This window comes from Microcaecilia unicolor, chromosome 8 (assembly GCF_901765095.1).
Source record: "Microcaecilia unicolor chromosome 8, aMicUni1.1, whole genome shotgun sequence".
NCBI classification, from domain to species: domain Eukaryota; kingdom Metazoa; phylum Chordata; class Amphibia; order Gymnophiona; family Siphonopidae; genus Microcaecilia; species Microcaecilia unicolor.
This window is the reverse complement of record NC_044038.1, coordinates 219,651,612-219,674,007: the sequence shown is the minus strand read 5'-3', so window position 1 is coordinate 219,674,007 and position 22,396 is coordinate 219,651,612. Positions and strand designations below refer to the sequence as shown.

The window sequence follows — 22,396 nt, the reverse complement described above, 5'->3', positions numbered from 1 at the left end:
TTGGCTCTTATTGGTGGAATGAGTGGAGGCGTAGCCTTGTGGTTAGTGCAGTGGACTTTGATCCTGGGGAACTGGGTTTGATTCCCACTGCAGCTCCTTGTGACTCTGGGCAAGTCACTTAACCCTCCATTGCCCCTGCTACAAAATAAGTACCTGAATATACGTAAACCGCTTGGAATGTAGTTGCAAAAACCTCAGAAAGGCGGTATATCAAGTCCCATTTCCCTTTACCATGTATGTACGCACATGGTATATATATAGACCATGAACTGTTCCATGTATGTTATGTTCCATCTATGTTACTATGTATGTACACACCTTAATGCAACACCATTTGTAATTCTGTTACCCGGAAATGGCAACCGCCATTACGGCAAATGTAAGCCACATTGAGCCTGCAAATTGGTGGGAAAATGTGGGATACAAATGCTACAAATAAATAAATGAACTGCAAATGTTATAGCGATTTTCAAAAGAAGCATATATGCATGTTTTCCCTTTGAAAATAGCTCCACAAAATACATATTCTTTACATCTGATTTGACACATGCTTTTTATAAAATACGTGTATAAAATATTAACCTCTGCCAACCCTGTTCCCAGGACAAGGTTTAGGTGAAATTATGCACATACTGCCCTATATTCAAAAGCATTTAACAGTCCAGGAACGGCACCTGGCTGGTTAAATACCCTCAAGCTTGCTATCCGCTGATATTCAGCAGGAGCTAATCAGCTATCTCCTGCTGAATATCTCTGTCAGTGGCAAGCCCGGTCACCGGCTATGTCGCGTGACATAGCTGGTTACCGCTGATTTTCAGAACCTAGCTGATCAGCCGATGAATATCAGCTTAACCTGCTAGGATTGCAGCACCAAACCCCCCCCCCTCAAATTCCATGCTGGTGGCCAGATACGGCGATCCACCCTGCCCCCCCGGGTGCAGCACGACACTCCCCCCCAGTGAAAGGAAACCCCCCGCGAAAGAACCCCCCCCCGGGTGCACGCCGCTGGGGGGGTGCCGCGCGCGCCTGTCCTTCGTTCGTTCCATGCTCCCTCTGCCCGGAACAGAAAGTAACACCCGGGGCGGACCACACCCACCGCACCCCCCTAGGAACGCCACTGATTACAGGTTCGCTGGTGAAAGCGGAAGTTAGCCGGTCTAACTCCTGCTGTCTCAATATCTATTGCTTATGTTTGACTTATTCTTGCTCTGTGTACCGTCTTGAGTGAATTCCTTCAAAAAGGCGGTAAAATAAATCCTAATAAATAAATAAATGTGTTCCTGAAAAAGCACCCTGATGTTAACGCCGTTATTAGCTGCTTAAACAAGCATCACTTTGAGAAACCCTCTGATCACTCTTCACCTTTCCCTATAGTTCCATCCGATAACAGACAAAAAGAGTGAAAGTGCTCACCAAGCTGTAATATGCAAGAATTTCCTGGGAACAGGCTGATAACTTACTGTAATTGATAAAGGAAGCTTGCCGGTGCTATACTTCCCAAAAGCAGATTAGAGGCTGTTGAACCTATGAAAAAGACCTCTGCAGTCATAGCTGTAATGCTCATGTCAGAATGAATAGCTAAGCCCTGCTGGTGGACCTCACTTCCGTTACTTTAGTGACAGAGGAAGTGGGGAGGCTAAAGTTAAAAGAACAGAAGCCAGGTCTCGCTGCAGGAAGAGCTGAGATACCCATCTAGCTCTGCATGTTGAGTGATTCTAGGGTTAAAAAAAAAAACAGAGAACAAAAGCATGAAGGTTTGTGAGAAGTGAAGTAATGTGGAGTGGCAAACCTGGGAAGCTTTATGGCTACCCCACGACAAGCCCAGCACTCTCAACTTTCCCCCAGGCCTGAAACCTGCACTCTCCATATTACTACTACTGCTGAATATCTCTGTCAGTGGCAAGCCCGGTCACCGGCTATGTCGCGTGACATAGCTGGTTACCGCTGATTTTCAGCGGCTGACCGGTTAAGTTTAGCGGCCAAAGATAGACCTTCTATCTTTGGCCACTAGAACCTAGCTGGTCAGCCGATGAATATCAGCTTAACCTGCTAGGATTGCAGCACCAAACCCCCCCCCCTCAAATTCCATGCTGGTGGCCAGATACGGCGATCCACCCCGCCCCCCCGGGTGCAGCACGACACTCTCCCCCAGTGAAAGGAAACCCCCTGTGAAAGAACCCCCCCCCCGGGTGCACGCCGCTGGGGGGGTGCCGGGCGCGCCTGTCCTTCGTTCGTTCCATGCTCCCTCTGACCGGAACAGAAAGTAACACCCGGGGCGGACCACACCCACCGCACCCCCCTAGGTACGCCACTGATTACAGGTTCGCTGGTGAAAGCGAAAGTTAGCCGGTCTAACTCCTGCTGTCTCAATATCTACTTATTATTTCTATAGCGCTACAAGACGTACACAGTGCTGTACACTTGAACATGAAGAGACAGTCCCTGCTCAACAATCTAATTAGGACAGACAAACAGGACAAATAAGGGATAAGGACAAAGAGTAGAAAGATTCCGGAATCCCAAAGACTACTACTACTTATCATTTCTATAGCGCTACAAGACATACGCAGCACTGTACACTTGAACATGAAGAGACAGCCCCTTCTCGACAGAGCTTACAATCTAATTAGGACAACCAAAAGAGATAATGGAATTACTAAGGTGCGGATGATAAAATAAGGGTACTGAACGAGTAAGGGTTAGGAGTTAAAAGCAGCATCAAAAAGGTGAGCTTTCAGCCTAGATTTGAAGATGGCCAGAGATGGAGCTTGACTTACCGGCTCAGGAAGTCTATTCCAGGCATACCGTGCAGCAAGATAAAAGGAACGGAGTCTGGGAGTTAGCAGTGGAGGAGAAGGGTGCAGATAAGAGAGAGTTACCCAGTGAACGGTGTTTCTTGGGAAGGAACCCTGGAACTGTATTGGTAAAGAGTTCTGAACTCTCTCAGAGATCGATGGAATTTTTAGGTTTAGGGTTATGATTTCCAACAACCAAAGTAATCAAGAAAAGGAACGCCAGCTTGGTAAAAAAAAGAGAAAAAAAAGAAAGCAGAGAAAGGATTCATAACATCCAAAAGCAACAGGACAAAGAGACCTGCTGTGTCTATAAAGCATCAGACCCTGGGACATCACACCGCAAACTCCAACCAGCCTTACTAAATAATTTAAAAAAATTATTTCTACAAGCAGTGCTGTATCACGCTAGCTCAGCCATCTTACTTCAGGTCTGGCGCTGGAGTTCTCATCAGTTGCCAGAGAAAAGCACACCACTGAAAATGCTAATTCAATAGGCACCAGATTGTGTATTCAATTTAGAAATTTTGTTCTTGGATGTCAATCAAAATAGTGGTGGGAGGGGAGGAGGAGATAAAGTTACTGCTCGTAAAATATTAATCCATTGTTATTAATATTAATTATATCTTTTTGGGGAAGGGGTAGCAGTCCTTTCCTGGCAGATATGGCAAACAGGAAACAAATGCCCTTCTAAGGCAAGAGAGTTGGCATCTTTGTACAGAACCAAACATAAAGCTCTTATTTAATTAGGATCTATTTATTTATTATTTATTTTTTATTGCATTTGTACCCCACGCTTTCCCACTCATGGCAGGCTCAATGCGGTTTACATATTATATACAGGTACTTATTTGTACCTGGGGCAATGGAGGGTTAAGTGACTTGGCCAGAGTCACAAGGAGCTGCCAGTGCCTGCAGTGGGAATTGAACCCAATTCCCCAGGACCAAAGTCCACCACTCTAACCACTAGGCCACTCCTCCACATTTTCCCATCTATTTGCAGGCTCAATGTGGCTTACATAGTACCGTAAAGGCATTCGCCAGTTCCGGTATGAACAAATACAAAGTGATATTGTGGTAAAATAAGGTTCATGTGTAACAGACACATTAGGGAATCAAGGAGAAGGAGAGCTATTTTATTTCCATTTCGAGCTTTGGTTTCATTGTGTTGCAGGGTTCAGGCATTTAGGTCGGTAGGGTATGCCTTTTTGAACAGGTTAGATTTCCGGAAGTTTAGGTGGTCATACGTTGATTTCACAGCTTTTGGTAGTGCGTTCCATAGTTGTGTGCTTATGTAGGATAATCTGGATGCATAAGTTGATTTGTATTTGAGTCCTTTGCAGCTTGGGTAGTGGAGATTTAGGTATGTTCGTGTTGTTCCTGTTGTGTTTCTGGTTGGTAGGTCTATGAGGTCTGTCATGTATCCCAGGGCTTCGCCGTAGATAATTTTATGAACCATGGTGCAGATTTTGAAAGCAATACGTTCTTTGATTTGGAGCCAATGCAGTTTTTCTCGGAGGGGTTTGGCGCTTACGAATTGCGTTTTTACAAATATAAGCCTGGTTGCCGTGTTTTGAGCGGTCTGAAGTTTCTTTATGGTTTGTTCTTTGCAACCCGCACAGATACCATTGCAGTAGTCAACATGGCTTAGTACTATTGATTGTATTAAGTCGCGAAATGTTTCCCTCGGGAAGAATGGTTTCACACATTTGAGTTTCCACATTGAGTGGAACATTTTCTTTGTTGTAGATTTCACTTGGTTCTGTAGTGTGAGGTTACGGTCGATTGTTACGCCGAGAATTTTCAGGCTGTCTGAGATATGGAGGGTGTAGTCTGGTGTGTTCATGTTTGTGGGTTTGTTTGTGTTGTATTGAGATGAGACAGTGAGTTTTTTCTGTGTTGACTTTTAATTGAAATGCATTTGCCCATGAGTCAATGATGTTCAGGCTGAGCTTGATTTCGTTGGTGATTTCTGTCAGATCATGCTTGTAAGGGATGTATAATGTGACATCGTCTGCATAGATGAAGGGGTTAAGTCCTTGGTTGGATAAGGACTTGGCTAGTGGGGTCATCATTAAGTTGAAAAGGATTGGTGATAGTGGTGATCCTTGAGGTACTCCGCAGTCTGCTTTCCAAGGTGGTGATATGTTTGAGTTTGATTTCATTTGATATGTTCTAGTGGTTAGGAATCCCTTGATCCAACTAAGTATATTTCCGCCAATCCCGAAGTAATCTAGGAATCTTAGTAGTATTTTGTGGTTTGCCATGTCGAACGCACTAGACATGTCGAATTGGAGGAGAAGTATGCTTTTGCCTGTTGCTATTTCCTGCTTGAATTTGGCTAGGAGAGTAAATAGTACTGATTGGGATTCATGTAATATTGTGTATTTGTTTATATAGTCGGTGAGTTGCTTGGTTACCATGCTTTCCATCAGTTTGACTACCAGTGGGATGGATGCTACTGGGCGATAGTGATTTTGTTTATTTTTTTCTTGGTATCTTTTGGTATTGGAGTGAGTAGGATGTTGCCATTTTCGTTAGGGAAGAGACCTTGTTGGAGCATGTAATTTAAGTGGGATGTGAGGTCTGCTATGAAGCTTTATTTGTGTGTCTTTTGTGAACAGTGCAACACAACCGTCTTGATGTCACATGGAGGGGCATAATCGAACGAAAACGTCTATCTCCATGGGCGTTTATCTCCAAGAACGGGTCCGTGAAGGGGCGGACCGAACCGTATTTTGGGAAAAAATAGACGTCCATGTTTTATTCGACAATTTGTGAGCTGGGCGTTTTTGTTTTTCAGCGATAATGGAAAATGAAAGCGCCCAGCTCAAAAACGAATAAATCCAAGGCATTTGTTCGTGGGAGGGGCCAGGAGTCGTAGTGCACTGGTCCCCCTCACATGCCAGGACACCAACCGGGCACCCTAGGGGGAACTTTTACAAAAAAAAAAAAAAAAAAGGTAAAAGAGCTCCCAGGTGCACAGCACCCTTCCCTTGTGTGTTGAGCCCCCCAAATCCCCCTCAAAACCCACCACCCACAAGTCTACATCATTACTATAGCCCTAAGGGGTGAAGGGGGGCACCTACATGTGGGTACAGTGGGTTTGGGGGGCGGTGTGGAGGGCTCCCATTTACCAGCACAAGTGTAAGAGGTGGGGGGGATGGGCCTGGGTCTACCTGCCTGACGTCCACTGCACCCCCTAATAACTGCTCCAGTGACCTGCATACTGCTGCCAGGGAGGTGGGTATGACATTTGAGGGTGAAAATAAAAAGTTGTGAAACGGCATATTTTGTGGTGGGAGGGGGTTTGTGACCACTGGGGGAGTCAGGGGAGGTTATCCCTGACTCCCTCCAGTGGTCATCTGGTCATTTAGAGCACGTTTTGGGGCTCTATTCGTGGAAAAACAGGGTCCAGAAAAAGTGACCTAAATTCTCGCTAAAAACGCATATTTTTTTTCCATTATCAGCGAAAGGCGCCTATCTCTGATCGGCCGATAACCACGCCCCAGTTCCGCCTTCACCACGCCTTTGACATGCCCCCATCAACTTTGTCCGCATCCGCGACGGAGTGCAGTTGAAAACGTCCAAATTTGGCTTTCGATTATACCGCTTTATTCGTTTTTGTGAGATAAACGTCTATCTCCCGATTTGGGTCGCAATATAGGCGTTTTTCTTTTTCAATTATAAGCTGGATAGTACATTTTAGTCAATTTTCAACAAAAGATCCAGCTCCTGACACACTCTGTATGAACGGCAAGTAAGAGGGTCCACACCTTCCACAAAGCAATAAAGTACAATACACAAGGGTGGAAGTGAACAAGTTCCAAGTGACCAACCCAAACAGGAACTAAGAGTGTCAAAACAAGTTTATTGGGACCTCATTTTAAATTATGGTTGCTCCTTCTGATATCATTACAATGTAATTTACATATGTTTTTTTTTTATTTCTTATTTATGATATTTATATTTGTATTACGTTTTTTTATATTTATCCTTTATATTCGTATTTTGGTTGCTCTGTGTCTCTCTAACCTTACATTTTATATTTTATATTTCACATTGTATTTTATGGCTATGTATTTATGTTTTTAGACCCCTGAGGAAGGCTTGTTTGCCAAAACACGGACTGTGTAGGGTCGCAATAAAATTAATTTGATGCTCTTACTTCCTGTTTGGGCTGGTCACTTGGAACTTGTTCACTTCCACCCTTATGTGTTGTGTTTTACACTCTGTATGAATCCAGCATTGAATCATTGTCCATTATGACTTTTAAATGACTGGACGAGCCATCCCAAGTTTCCAGCATAAAGCAACACCAATACCACCAGAATCCAGGGTGTTGTGGGTATTTAATCTTATTCTTATTTAATATTTTGCTCATGCCTTTCCAGTGACAGTTTTAAGTGAGTTAATTTCGGGTACAATAAGTATTTCCCTGTCCCCAGAGGGCTTACAATGTAAGCACGCCTTTTATAAAACTGCGCTACCAATTAGCAGTGTGCTGAATGTGGAGAAGCCCATTCTGTTCCCATGGGCTTGTTCGCATTCAGCTCGCCCTAATCGGTAGTGGAATGGGTAGATGTGAATCGTTTGTTTACGCTTTTCAAAAATACTAGGACTAAGGGGCACGCAATGAAGGTACAAAGTAGTACATTTAAAAAGAATCGGAGAAAATTTTTCTTTTACTCAACATGTAATTTAACTCTGGAATCTTTTGCCAGAGAATGTAGTAAAAGCAGTTAGCTTAGCGGGGTTTAAAAAAGTTTTGGATGGCTTCCTAAAGGAAAAAGTCCATAGACCATTATTAAAATGGACTTGGGGAAAATCCATTGCTTATTTCTAGAACAAGCAGCATAAAATGTATTGTACTTTTTTGGGATCTTGCCAGGTACTTGTGACCTGGATTGGCCAGTGTTGGAAATGGGAAGCTGGGCTTGACGGACCTTTGGTCTGTCCCAGTATGGCAATACTTATGTACTTAATAAAAGGAGCCCGAAATTTTTACCCGAGACAAAGAAGGGTTAAGCGACTTGTCCACAGTCATAAGGAGTGCCGATGGGATTTGAACCCTAATCTCTCCGTTCCATTAATTATAATAAATAATCTAATTTATATGCCTTCGGGGCTAAGCAGTGGAGATATGATACAAAATAAATCTTCAAAAATAACCACAAAGCACATATGCTATGTTTTACTGAAAAACAAAACAAAAAACCCAAACACACACTGTGTACAGATAATGCATTGAGTTTGTTTAATCTAGTAATAAATCTTTTTCTTCAAACCCAGACACAAATGATTAATATGTAAAATTTTATTACTGTGATGGAAGAGAGGCACACAGGCAAGATTAATATGCATATAATTGAGTGCAGACATGATTAATGGGACTCGAGGAAGCTCAGCTACGTATCCATATAGAGAATATAGACTCAAGTAGGATCTTTAATGAAGCCTTCTCTCGGCAAGGGAAGGGCCATTTGTGCTATAAAGTGGAAATGCTATTAATAAACAAAGGCACCTTTGCAGCAAAGAAATGCTTTTACTCTGTTAATCCATTGGGAAATGTGGAAATATGGGATCAAAGAACAAGTTGTGGGTAAGACCTTCATATTGGACTAACTCAATGTATAGGCGACAAGCTTGTGAGGGTTATCCTCTCCAGGGCCGCCAAGAGACTGAACCGGGCCCAGGGCAAGGTGGCCGCTGCCGGGCCTGCCCACCCAGGATCGTTGCCGCTACTACCACCGCCCACTCCAAGGATTGTTGCTGCCGCTGCCCGCCCCAAGGATTGTTGTTATCACTGCTGCCGCCTGCCCCCCCCCAAGGATTGTCACTATTGCCAACTCGCCCACAACTGTAATACCTTGGTTGACGGGGATTCCAAGGCCCTGCCAGCAGAAGAGTCTTCCTCCAGCGTTGCTCTTCTTCTCTCTGCCGTGTGGCCTGCCCCTGCGGCTGCTTTTTCTCTCAGATTGTACCAGGGGCTTAGCCAGACCTCACGGTGAGAGGGGGCCAGAGCCTGAGGTGGGAGGGCACATTTTAGTCTGCCCTCCCGCCGTTGCCCCCCCCCCCCCCACTGCCTCGCCGCTCCCCCCACCGCACCCCACAGCAGCAAATACCTTTGCTGGCGAGGGTCCCCAACCCCTGCCAGCCGAAGTCTTCTTCAGCGCCGGTCTCTGGTGCCGCCACGTTCGCTGCCCTGCTCTTTCTTTCTCTTGACATCCTGTGCACGCTCTTTTAAGTGAAACTGAGGGGGGTACAGACAAATTTAGGGGGCACAGACCCCGTGGCCTCACCTAGCATGCGCAGCCCGAGGGGAAAATCAGCTGCTGAAGGCAAAGTGGCAGACATGAGACGAAGAGCAGCGCTGGAGGAATATCTCTTCTGCTGGCAGTGCCCCCCGCCAGCCTGCTGTGTCTGCTCCTCCGGGTCCTCTCCAGCCTCCAAGGGGGGCCCGGCGCCAAAGTTTTCTCTTGTTCCTGTCAGGATGCGATTACCAGGGTCCCGTCAGGAGCAGGAGAGAGAGAAAGAGAGAACCTGGCACCGGGCCCCCCCTTGGAGTCCCGGGCCCGTGGAATTTGCTCCCCCTGTCCCCTCTCTCAGCGGCCCTAATTCTCTCCATCACGTCAGCAAAGAAAAAAAGCAGTTACACCAGATTTAAACAGTATGGTGTATTCCAGGTCTTAAGACGACAGCAAATGCCATTATAATACAGTAAAATCGCTTGTTTACTCTTTCCAAAAATATAAGGACTAGGGGGCATGCAATGAAGCTAAGTAGTAGCAAATTTAAAACTAATCAGAGAAAAAATATTTCTTCACTGAACATGTAATTAAAGCTCTAGAATTCGTTGCCAGAGAATGTGGTAAAAGCAATTAGCTTAAAGGGTTGGACAAGTTCCTAAGATGGACGAGAAAATCCACTGCTTATTTCTAGGATAACAAAGAGTGGGAATAGTCAATACTGGTCCACATGTGTATCAAACTGAATTTGAAAAGAAGGGGAGAAAAAGCCTCATAGTTCCACAAAAGGAGGCGTTCAATTGCTGGATAACTGCCCCTTTGTACTTGTTGTAATCACGGGCCAACCCCCTCCTCCAAATTCAACAATGATGTTTTTTTCCTTTCAATATTTTTTTCAATGTTTTATGTTGTAATTTTTCAGTATTTAGTGTTGGTTATTCTCAACGTGATTAGAGGTGGAAAATCAACTGTAGAGTATAATCACTTAGCTTTAACATTCTGACGGCTCTTTAGACCCCGACAGGTACCCATTTCGCTAGGGCTTTATCAAGAGATCTGAGCCTGTATGAACGTCCTGGTGATCAGCTGTCCAAATGTTCTGCCAGAGAATAAGCAGTATAAAATCCGTGTTACTGTTCTTGGATTTTGCCACTGTTGGAAACAATGACCTGGATTGGCCACTGTTGGAAACAGGATACTAGACTTGACAGACTTTCAGTCTGCCCCAGCATGGCAATGCTTCTGCTCTAGGATAGACTCCGGAATGTGCACATGGGGATCTCATTTTGAAATATGGAAGTAATGCTTATCACAACCATACCAAAAGGTATGTGCTCTGAAACATATTAGAGGTGGCGTTGATTGCCCTGATCCATCTTCATTGGGAGAGACCTTGGTGGATCTGTAGAAGTGCTTAGAGTCTCTAGGGGGAGACGGGAGTTGAATCAGGGTGGAGAAGCTGTAGAGAGGGGTAGTGTGGGGTTGACGAGAAGAGGAACGTGGATACTTTCTACGCACACACACGCATATATATACATATTAAAAACATTTGTCGGGGAGTTGCACTTTGTTACAGCTGAAGCACTTTTGAAGCCTTACCCGGTTGGAAATTTATACAAGAGTTTGTGAGTCGTGGGTGGATAAGCTAAGTGGACTTTTTTTCTGTACACTAGTAGCATCCTTTATATTTTTCAGTGTGATGATATAATTTATTTTTTTTTGTTACATTTGTACCCCGTGCTTTCCCACTCATGGCAGGCTCAATGCGGCTTACATGGGGCAATGGAGGGTTAAGTGACTTGCCCAGAGTCACAAGGAGCTGCTTGTGCCTGAAGTGGGAATCAAACTCAGTTCCTCAGGACCAAAGTCCACCACCCTAACCACTAGGCCACTCCTCCACAATTAATATTGTGACATTAATCCTACGGATTATTGTAGTTGAATTTTCTCCTCTGTTTTTTGGCTGCAATGGGGTTTTTCTTCTCCAATTTGGAGTTGTTTTCAATTGCAATTTATTTCAGAGGATAATTGAAACCTGTGATAAGTGCCATTTAAAGGGGAAACCATCTATGTAGGCAGCCCAGGCTATATATTTCTTATAGATGATCTTTGGGGTTGCTGTTATGATTTAGGGCAAATTGAGGAGTAGTGATTTTACAATATGTAATTATGAATACTATTCATAGAAGAAATGTAGGAAATTAATATCAAAACCTCAGAATCATACAACTAGTGTCATGTACGTTCAGAGCACACTTTCGGAAGGAGGGTGTACTCTTTCCAGATAATGTATGCTGTTTGAGAAAAGCACACACTTTTTAGGAAGAATGCCCACTATTGACAACAAATTTTTAAAAAACAATTGTTTTCTTTTTGCACTCGTTTTTGTTTGCCAATGACATAAGGCGACTGTCTTGTCAAACAAATCCATATCCCTAGAAACTAACTCTGCCGTGATCCTTACAGAGGGCTTCAGGCACATTGGTGGAACAGTTTTGAAGACTGGAGCTATTATGCCTGACCATGTCAGCGGATAAAGCACCTGATTTGATTAATGTCCTCTCATTAAAAGAAATTGTATGATGTGATACCCACCAGCGAGTCTTCTCAGGAGTAGCCTCCAAGTTCTGGAATTTACTCCCAGAGGGGCTACGTATAACTCGAGACTACCTCTACTTCAGGAAGCAGGTGAAAGCCTGGCTCTTCTCCCAACAATACATGGTTGATTGACCATATACTCATTTTGCACATGGACTAGCCTGCTACACACATTGAGGTGTATTTTCAAAGCACTTAAGATTTACAAAGCAATTTGAAAATGAGCCCCATTGTAACGTAGATCAGTTCTTTATATCTTGTTTAACTGTACGAAGAACTTGCCTTGAATTTAGCCAACCAACTATTTATTCCTACTGACTATGTACCATGCATTTTGTCTCTATATATATATCTGCACTTGGCCCCTCAGCTATATGCAGTCACCTTCAAAGCTCCTAGGGTTGGGATCCCAGACTATTCATCCATTCTCACTATGCCTTATATGTCTAGCAGATCTCTCAGATCGTTAAAAACCAACGTTTAGTTTTGCCCAACCCTAAACCCGCTCAGTTTGAGTCCACCAGGCACACTGCCTTTTACTGTAACAGGTAGGGGGAGGTATGGGCCTGGGTCCACCTGTTATAGTACACTGTATCCACTACTACACCACTCCAGGGACCTGCATGTTGCTCTTATGGACCAGGCTATAACATCTGAGGCTGTCATAGAGACTAGTGAGTACTATTTTTATTCAAATTTTTTGGTGGTGGAAGGGGGTGAGTGACCACTGTGGGAGTAAAGGAGGGTCCATCCCTGAATCCCTCCAGTGGTCACCTGGTCATTTAGGGTGCCTTTTTGTGTGTTATGCATTAGAAAAACAGGTCTAGGCCAAACACATTGAAGTTTTCACCCTAGACATTTTGAAATTGTTCCTTTACGGCTGTAAAACGTTCAAGTGTTAGGCCCTCCCTAATCCCACCTTCAAAACACCTGACACGCCTTCTTTTGTTTTGGATGCACACATAAGACGACTGCAAAACAGTTTTCAAAAATACTACTACTACTACTTAACATTTCTAGAGCGCTACTAGGGTTACGCAGTGCTGAACAGTTTAACAAAGAAGGACAGTCCCTGCTCGAAGGAGCTTACAATCTAAAGGACGAAATGTCAAGTTGGGGCAGTCAAGATTTCCTGAATAGAGGTGTAGTGGTTAGGTGCCAAAGGCGACATTGAAGAGGTGGGCTTTGAGTAAGGATTTGAAGATGGGCAGGGAGGGGGGCCTGGCGTATGGGCTCAGGGAGTTTATTCCAAGCATGGGGTGAGGCGATTTGGATGTTTCTGAGAAGAAATCCGTCCATCTGGTGATTTACAACACTTTTTGGACATTTTTCTCTTTCGAAAACGAGTCCCCTGGTCATTTTACTATTGTTATGCTGCTAACAAAATTGTAAATGTTACGTTAAACTGTACCTGCTGTAAATCACCTTGAGTGAATCTCTTCATAAAGGCGGTAAATAATCCTAATAAATAATCTAGCCCCATTTAGGGCACTACAAATTAAAATACAGTCCACATAAAACCAACATGCTACCTTACTACTACTTATTTCTATAGCGCTACCAGGCGTACGCAGTGCTTCACACTTGAAGTGGAGGAGTGGCCTAGTGGTTAGGGTGGTGGACTTTGGTCCTGAGGAACTGAGTTCGATTCCCACTTCAGGCACAGGCAGCTCCTTGTGACTTTGGGCAAGTCACTTAACCCTCCATTGCCCCATGTAAGCTGCACTGAGCCTGCCATGAGTGGGAAAGTGCAGGGTACAAATGTAACAAAAATAAAATAGATACTATTGGAGATTCTACATGGAATGTTGCTATTCCACTAGCAACATTCCATGTAGAAGGCTGTGCAGGCTTCTGTTTCTGTGAGTCTGATGGATGTCAGACTCACTGAAGCAGAAGCCTGCCATATTGGTGATCTGCAAGGGCTGACTTCTACATGGAATGTTGCTAGTGAAATAGCAACATTCCATGTAGAATCTCAAATAGTAGCAACAGTGGAGGAGTGGCCTAGTGGTTAGAGTGGTGGACTTTGGTCCTGAGAAACTGAGTTCAATTCCCACTTCAGGCACAGGCAGCTCATTGTAACTGACTCTGGGCAAGTCACTAAACCTTCCATTGCCCCATGTAAGCCGCATTGAGCATGCCATGAGTGGGAAAGTGCGGGGTACAAATGTAACAAAAAAAAAATGGAGAGACAGTCCCTGCTCAATAGAGCTTACAATTGCTATTTGTTGATACCTTTGCTAGTAAAATCTAAATGATAGGAGCTGCAATGAAACAAAACAACACTCATTGAATTGAAAAGGGGGTTTGAATTTAGAAATAAGCAATTAAGATGCAGATGCATAACTGAGCTCTTTGATAAACTGTCTGGCTAGCCACTAACAGTCTCCAAAGCAATCAAGCCCTAGAACAGAAATGAGGTCTGAAGCAAGAAAAGACAGTTTATCGCCTGGGCCCTTTGATTTAGCAATCTAAAAGGGAAAAAAATATCTCCATATTTATCCTCTCTGGACATCTTTTGTGCTAGCATAAATTGGAATCTGAAGATTTTAACTGTTCTTGAGAGACCAACCATCAAAATCTTTATTAACCTTATACCTGATGCACGTTTTGCCTGTTGTGCTGTTGAAGAGGCCCTGGTGGTTTTTCATTGATGGATTTGCATATGTATGGAAGGGTTTATCTTTGACAACAAAATGCCCTGCTGGATGCCATGGTGCCTTGTTCTCAGATACTATTTGTTAATATTCTGAAAGCTCATAGCTTCAGAACTTCAGGCATGAATGATACATTTTTATACTGCATATTTGTGAGCAAAATTGAAAGATGAAAGTCAGATTAGGGATTCATCGTTTGTCTTGCTAGAGTGAGTGCATTTTTATGTCACCGTTTCTGAAGTTTACACATATCTCTCGCTCTTAAAAAAGCTTTACACGAGGGAGGAGCTGATTTTTTCACAGCGATGGATCTGCTATTTTCCTAATCTGAAATAAATCAGGTTCTGGGATTGGATTAATCCAGTCAGAAGAACATCTCCAGGTCTGCTTCTCCCACTTACTCTTCCCTTAGTTAAGGGATATTGATACAATTATGAGTCAGTGTGGTACCTAGGGCGATACAACCACATAGGGAACAAGTGAGGCAGGGATGCCAAAATTTCTCCCTGGACCCTGCCCATTGACTTAAATTATTGGATGTAGGCGCCAAGAGGTGTGTTGCACAGGATGTGATTCCGTCTTGGTATGGTCTTCATGGGGTTTTGTAATTTGTGGGGAAGGAAATAAAATAGGGGGGGGGGGAAATCCTCAGGTCATTCTGAGTGAAGACTCACGGTGCTATATCCCAACCCAGTTCAGTGTGCGCTGAAAACTCCAAAAGGAGCAGGAGAAAGGACCAGCAAATGAACTAGCATACATCCATAGGTCCTGGTTAGGATACATAGCCCAAACGCATGCTGGTTCAGTCCGTGCTCATTCCCTGTTTGAACTGCCACTGGCAGGGTTTGAACTGCCCCCAGTAGCTTCCCCACAATACAGAAGCAAAGAGGTCAGGGGATAGGAGAGAAAGCAGGTCCTTGGTTTGGGGGAGGAGAGATCAAGAAGGTTCCTCCATGGGAGGAAAAGTAAAGAAGTGTGGAAAGGGGTGGAAAGGTAGCTGGCTCCTCCAATTTTATGACGATTCTGGTCCCTTTAATCCCCCTCATTGACATTGCTTCAGTGACCCTCACAGTTGACTATTCTAGAACCTCAATCTGTTTTACTGGTTCTATTACAGCATAGCCTGCGTTACAAACAATGTGTTTTGTTCAGCAAGATAGTTATGGTGAGAAAAGGGAGTTTGGTTCATTTTAACTTTGATCCACACATGCTCAGGGTGGAACTTAAGATGGTGCCGACCTGCTGCACAACTTGACAATCTTTCCTTCAGAGAGACCCACTAGATTTCAAGTAATCTCTGAAAATGTCAGAAAGCTGGGTTAGGAAAGCTGGGGTTTATTGGTTTATGATTTTGCACTACACTTAAAAGCTAAAGATCTAATTTGCAGATGCTGCTCACACATACGACTGCTTGCCCCATCCATTAGCCTTCCCATAGAGGTCACAGCACTTTCCTCTAAAGCCATAGGTCACAATGAATTGTACAAAGGGCTTAACCCTTAAAACAATAATTCCTCTAGGGAAAGGAAACCTGAAGGCCTCTATTAATACATTATGAACCAGAGCACCAATGGCCAAGGAGGTGGGATGCAGATCTTGTAAAGTGAGTCAATAAGCCAACTTTGTGTAATAGTCCCTCCGGGACGCTTTGACTTGGTCCATGTTATAGCTTTGAAATACATAAAAAAACAACCCAGGATATGAGATGATTGAAAATGTTTTTAAAAGCAGCTGTCACCTTCCATCCAGCCATTGACATGTAAAAGTGGTGATCTGCTGACATGTAAGTGAGCACTGGGTAGGGGGCCTGGTCTGCATCCCCCACTTTTCAATTTGAGAAAAGCTTTCCAAAATCATTGGTCTGATGGACACTCAGCAGCAGCAGGGAGCTTTATGTATATACTAGTAAAAAAAGGCACGTTTCTGTTAGAAATGAAACGGACGCTAGCAAGGTTATATTAATTAGTTGTTTTTTGTTAACCAAACAGTTCATATTAAAGTATTGTAATGAGATGGAGTAATAGTAAAAGGTGCCCTCCCTGCTTACCTTTGTTCCGTTTTTGTGTGCGTTGGCCAGCACGGCGTTAACTGTGGAGGGAGGGTGTTCATCGCATTTGTTTCTTTTTTTGTATTTTTTTCGCGAACGCCGGCTGAATTGTAAATGAGGGAATCTGTTCAGCGCTTCACTGACGGCGCCGGTTTTTCTCTTTTCTTCTCGTCCGTGGGAACGCCAGCTGAGCGGTTTCTTTGCAGGGAGGCTTTTCACCGCTTCACTGCGGGCACCGGTTTTCCTGGGGTATGTGTGTGTGTGTGTTTTCAGCGCCTCACTGACTGCTTCTTTTTTCCGCTTTTGTTTTGTTTTATTCTCGTCTGTGGGAAGGCCAGCTGAGCGGTATCTGAGGAGGGAGGGTGTTCACCGCTTCACTGCCGGCACCAGTGTTCCGCGCGTCTGTGCCGTCAGGTAGTCTCGAGCGTGTTCAGTTTGGGTTATGGCGGGCAACTATTTTCGTGAGCCTGTTGTGTGTGTGGGGGGGGGGGGGGGACTGGATCAGCAGAGAGTTTTTTTTTTCCCTGGTTTGACGGCATAATGGGTGCAGTGATGTCAGCTGAGGCTTCGGAGACCAAGAAAGTTACGGACACAGGCAGCCAGGTTTTAGAACGTTGGAGGTGAGAATTATTATATAGGATAAGATCAGACAGTCCATAAACAAACAATGATGGTGGAGATCCCCTCAGAAAACAGTCCACTTATAAATTAGCTGAACATGTGCTTTTTAAAACCTGAGCGAATTATATTTTGGAGCCCACCTGGAAGTTGAGATGTTAACAGAATGTTTTAAATTACATTATCCCTCTCAGTTGTTTCTCATCTTTTTCTGGCCTCCATTTAAAAAAAAAAGGTCCAATTCAATTAGCTTTACTTGCCTTTCCACACTGTAAGGGGAGGGGGTGGGGTTTAGATCTAGCTCATGCCTTTTACAGTAGTACCTCAAGGCATGGGAATCAGGTCTGTGGGTGCCAGTGGTGCGGAACACCCCCAAATATTGAGCAAGCTCCGTAATTCTGCTCAGGGAGATGTAATCTGTATTGAGTTTGGCACTGCCAATCATTTTGAAATGTTGGTACCTATGCCTCAAAGCAAGTTAGATTCAGGTACAGTACATATATCACTGTGTTCAGAGGACTTACAATCTACATTTGTAGACATGGTGAAACTACACTGGCTCCCAATCAAAGAACGTATTACATTCAAAATCTGCACCCTGGTTCATAAAATCATTTACGGCAAAGCCCCTGGATACATGACAGACCTCATAGACCTACCAACCAGAAACACATCACGATCAACATGAACATACCTAAATCTCCACTACCCAAGTTGCAAAGGCCTCAAATACAAATCAACCTATGCATTCAGCTTCTCCTATATAAGCACACAACTATGGAACGCATTACCAAGCGCCGTGAAAACAACATATGACCACCTAAACTTCCGGAAATTACTGAAAACTAACCTGTTCAAAAAGACATACCCTAATGATCCAACTTAAATGCCTTAACCCAGTAACACAACGAAACCAAAGCTCGTACTGGACATAACTTAACTCTTCCTCCTTGCGCTTCCCAAGTGTGTCTGTCAAACATGAACTTTACTCTACCAAAATATTACTCTGTATTTGTTCATACCGGTATTGGCGATCGCCTTTACGGTACTATATAAGCCACAATGAGCCTGCAAATAGGTGGGAAAATGTGGGATACAAATGTAACAAATAAATAAATAAAATAAATTCTAAGTAGCGTAGTTGAAAGGGGGCGTGGCCATGGGCATGGAATAGGCAGGTCATGGGCATATTTAAACTCGCTGCACGTTGTTACAGAATATACCTGCTCCATGCCTAATTTAGGTGTCAGGATTTATGCCAGGTTTTACTTAGCATCATTGGCTCAGTGTATTCTATAAACCGCACAGAAATTTAGGCTCATTCTATAGACTATGACTAAAGTAAGGCGTACTTTTTTTTTAGAATATGCTTAAGTGAATTTTATTTTGGTGCCAAATTTTTTAGGCGTGATATATAGAATCTAGTCCACAAGAGGTAATTTAATTATAAGGTAGCAATAAAAAAAATTGGAAAAAAGCATCTATTTTATGCACGCATGTGCCTTTGTATAGGTATGCATGTGCCTTTGTAAATTAGGCTCCTAGAATAACCCCCTGTAGTACAAAACTACTCTCACACAAAGTGATACCTGCTCCGAGCAACTGCAGTTGTGTGCACGAACTCCCTGCAGTAAGCAATCAGGCTGATTTCTACTTATCCTCTATCGTTATGAGCAGATCTCTAGTGACGGAACCTAATATTTCATATTTACAATTGCATTTAAGCCCCTAGTTTACACAGAGCTGTTGATTCTGCTCACCTCATGAGAATTGTAGGTAATATACTGCACATACCGTAGCAGGGCATGTTTATCCACTCCTACCCTAGCTAAGATAATGTTCAAGCACCTTTTGACCTCATATGCAACTTTCTTTAAACTAGGACCCCCTAGGGGCCCTTTTACTAAAGGGAGGAGGCCCAACATGCAGGTAGGATGCGCCAAATTTGCACTACCACTGGAATAAGCAGTATAAAATGTTTTGTACTTTTTTTGGGATCTTGCCAAGTATATTGTGACCTGGATTGGCCACTGTTGGAAACAGGATGCTGGGCTTGATGGAACTTTGGTCTGTCCCAGTATGGCAACACTTATGTACTTGGGATTCTGAATGGAATCTTGATACTCTTTGGGGTTCTAAATGGAATGTTGCTACACTTTGAAATTATGCATGGAATCTTGTTATTCTTTAGAATTCTAGAATCTTGCTACTCTTTGGGGGTTCTACAATGTAGAATCTACATAGAATGTTGTTACTATTTAGGTTTCTGCCAGGTACATGTGACCTGGATTGGCCACTGTTGGAAACAGGATGCTGGGCTTGATGGACCTTTGGTCTTTCCCAGTATGGCAAGACTTATGTACTTATGTGTGCCCAGTGGTAATTCTGAGTTTGCCGAGTGCCGAAGCCCGTGGTAGAAAATAATTTTCTAATTTCTATTGCGGTTGGGGGGGGGGGGGGGGCATTCCCAGCAGTAATCAGCAGTTGGTGCGCACTGCATGGTTGCCACACGGGTAGCATGTGAGCCCTTACCGCTAAGTCAATGAGTGGAAGTAAGGGCTCAGGCCATAAATAGGTACGTGCTAGTTCTAAATTTCAGCACAGCACGCCATTTTCTGGCCCATTAAAAAAGCCCCTTTTCCCCAGCTGTGGTAAAAAATGGCCCAGCGCATGCCGAAAACATGCACCCTCACTACCGCAGGCCACTTTTTTACTGTGGCTTAGTAAAAGGACCCCTTATTTTCTTATTCCCATTACTCTCTCTTATCTATAGGTTCCATCTTTGCCGACACCCTATGTTGTCTATTAAAAGGTTTCTTGTGTTGACATTAAGCACCACCATACTGGGAAAAAACCAAGGGTTCATCAAGCCCAGCATCCTGTCTCCAATCCAGGCTTCAAGAACCTGGCAACCCCCCCCCCTTCCAAAAAAAATGATCTATATATATAAAAGGCACCTCCGGTTTGGCCTGCAGTGTCTGCCCCGCCCTCGCGTCACACCGTGATGACGTTGAGGGCGGAGCAAACAAACTCGACGAATCAAGGAAGCCCAGCTCTGTTTCCACTCCCCATGAGGTTCGTCACTTCCTCTCTCCACCCCCCCCAAGTACGCAGCTTCCCCGCCCTCTCCACTCGCCCACGAGGTCGCCGCTTCCCCTCTCCACCCCCCCCCAGTTCGACACTTCCACTCTCCATCCGCCCGCGAGCGAGGTTGCTGCTTCCCCTATGCTATGCACCCCCCCAGGGTCGCCTCTTTCAAACTCCACCCCACCCCCCCCCGAGTTCGCCGCTTCCCCTCTCAACCCCACCCCCTGAGGTCGCCGCTTCCCAAATCCCCCCTCCTCCCTCAAGGATCGCCGCTTATCTTAAAAAGAAACAAAAAAAACAAAACGCAGGCAGCCTTCAGCCATTGGCTGTCTGCTCTGCAGCCACTCATCTCTCCTCTCACTGGCCCTGGAGCGCAGGAACAGCAAGTTCAAAACAACTTCCTGGTACCTGCGCTCCTATGGGGACAGAAAGAGGAGAGAGGAGCAGCAGCAGAGCACACAATCAATGCCTGAATGCTGCATTCACTGCCTGGGAGCAAAGAACAGGGAGGGAGGAGGGCTTGGGGTGAAGAGGGGGGCAGGGGGTGAAGAGGGGGGGGCACACTGGAAAGTTGACGGTGAGCAGAGGGGGAGGAAGAGAAGCACAGAAGGGGAAGGGGAATGCTTAAAACACTCACACATATACACACACACACTCACTCTAAGGGGGGGAGGGTGGCCTGGAACTTGGAGGGTGACTGGGGCGGTGAGAGGAGGGGGAAGAAGAGGGGCATGGTAGGGGGAGGGGAATGCACCACCTGCTTAAAACACTCACACATACACAGAAACACACACACACTCTTTCCCTCAATCACTCACTCACAAAGTCTATATATATCAAACGCACACTCACATTCTTTCTCACACACACACTCTCACACAGACAGCCTCACTCTATGTCACACACACTCGCACATTCACTCAGTCTCTCTCACACAGTCACTCTCACACACACACTCTCTCTCAAACATACACACTACCAATGAAAACCATGCCAGCGCCCGTTTCATTGGTCTCAGAAACGGGCCTTTTTTACTAGTTTTTTAATAATGTTCAATGGACTTTTCCCTCAGGAATCTGTCCAAACCCCCCTTAAACTGCGTAAGGCCAGCTGCTGTCACTACATTCTCCGGCAAGGAGTTCCAGAGTCCAACTACACACTGAGTAAAGAAAACCTTTCTCCTATTTCTTTTAAATCTACCATATTCTAGCTTCATCTTGTGTCCCCTGGTTCTATTGTTGTTTGAAAGTGTAAACAAATGCTTCACATCTGTCCGCTCTACTCCGCTCATTGTCTTGTAGACTTCTATCATATCACCCCTCAGCCGCCTCTTCTCCAAGCTGAAGAGCCCTAACCTTGACATTGTAATGTAGAATACTATGCCATACTGCCATATTGTTGTGTGAATATTTTTAGTGCTGTAATTGTCTATTGCTTATGTCTGACTTATTCTTGCTGTACACCGTCTTGAGTGAATTCCTTCATAATGGTGGTAAATAAATCCTAACAGATAAATATCGGAGTTTGCAAATATCTTCTGTTGAAGTATTAGGGGCTTTGTCAACATCACTGTATTGATTTCCTGACATCCTATACCCCTGGCAACCTTTATAATTTAAAATTTGGGGCTGTACCAATGCTGGAATTGAAACAGTAATGCCTCGGGATCTACCGTCTCCAAGCTTGGCGAGTCACATTATTAATTCTCATCAATTTCACAATTGAGTCTGTTGTTCAGTAGTAAAACCCATCCCTCCTTTTATATAGCCATATATTCTCTCTCGTCGTTTAGATATAAAAAGAAAAAACCCTTTTCCTTTGATAGTTAATTACACAAGCAATTTCTGAAACTCCAAACCTTCTTTTCCCACGTACACCCATTATCCACAGCTAAGTGATTTTTTTAAAATTAAATTTTCTGGTCACGCTGTAATGGAGAATACATTTATTTTCAACTCAATTGTTCCTCTAGGGGGACACAATACTATATAATACTCTGAGTATTTACCAGATCTGGTTCATAGTAGCAGATTTAGTACATTTTTTTGCACACTATGAGCGTGACTTGTTTGAATATTGCATGCCAGTACATTCCTCCTGTTGCATAATTCAATCATTGCTGAGTGCTGAAACAAAACTATACAGTTCTAAAATTCTATAGAAACACTGCTGAAGTCTAGATAATGTTTATTTTTATTTGTTACATTTATATCCCACATTTTCCCACCTAGTTGTAGGCTCAGTGTGGCTTACATAGAACCGGAGAGGCCTTTGCAGGCTCCGGTGTGAACAAATACAGGGTGATGTTGTGGTAAGATCAAGTACATGGCAGACCAGTGGTGTAGC

The 22,396-nt window shown here is 44.1% G+C and overlaps 1 protein-coding gene across 3 annotated transcripts in view; it reads right to left on the bottom strand.

The window, feature by feature from the left end:
• SULF2 (sulfatase 2) overlaps positions 1 to 22,396 on the bottom strand; it is a 317,708-nt gene that overhangs the window by 115,097 nt on the left and 180,215 nt on the right. The window contains exon 1 of one of the 3 annotated variants that reach the window (XM_030211409.1): positions 1,461 to 1,549. The exons of the other annotated variants lie outside the window; for them this stretch is intronic. The gene's annotated coding sequence lies outside the window, so the exon portion shown is untranslated. Of the gene's footprint in view, positions 1 to 1,460; positions 1,550 to 22,396 lie in introns of those variants that run through there. 3 annotated transcript variants of the gene reach the window in all.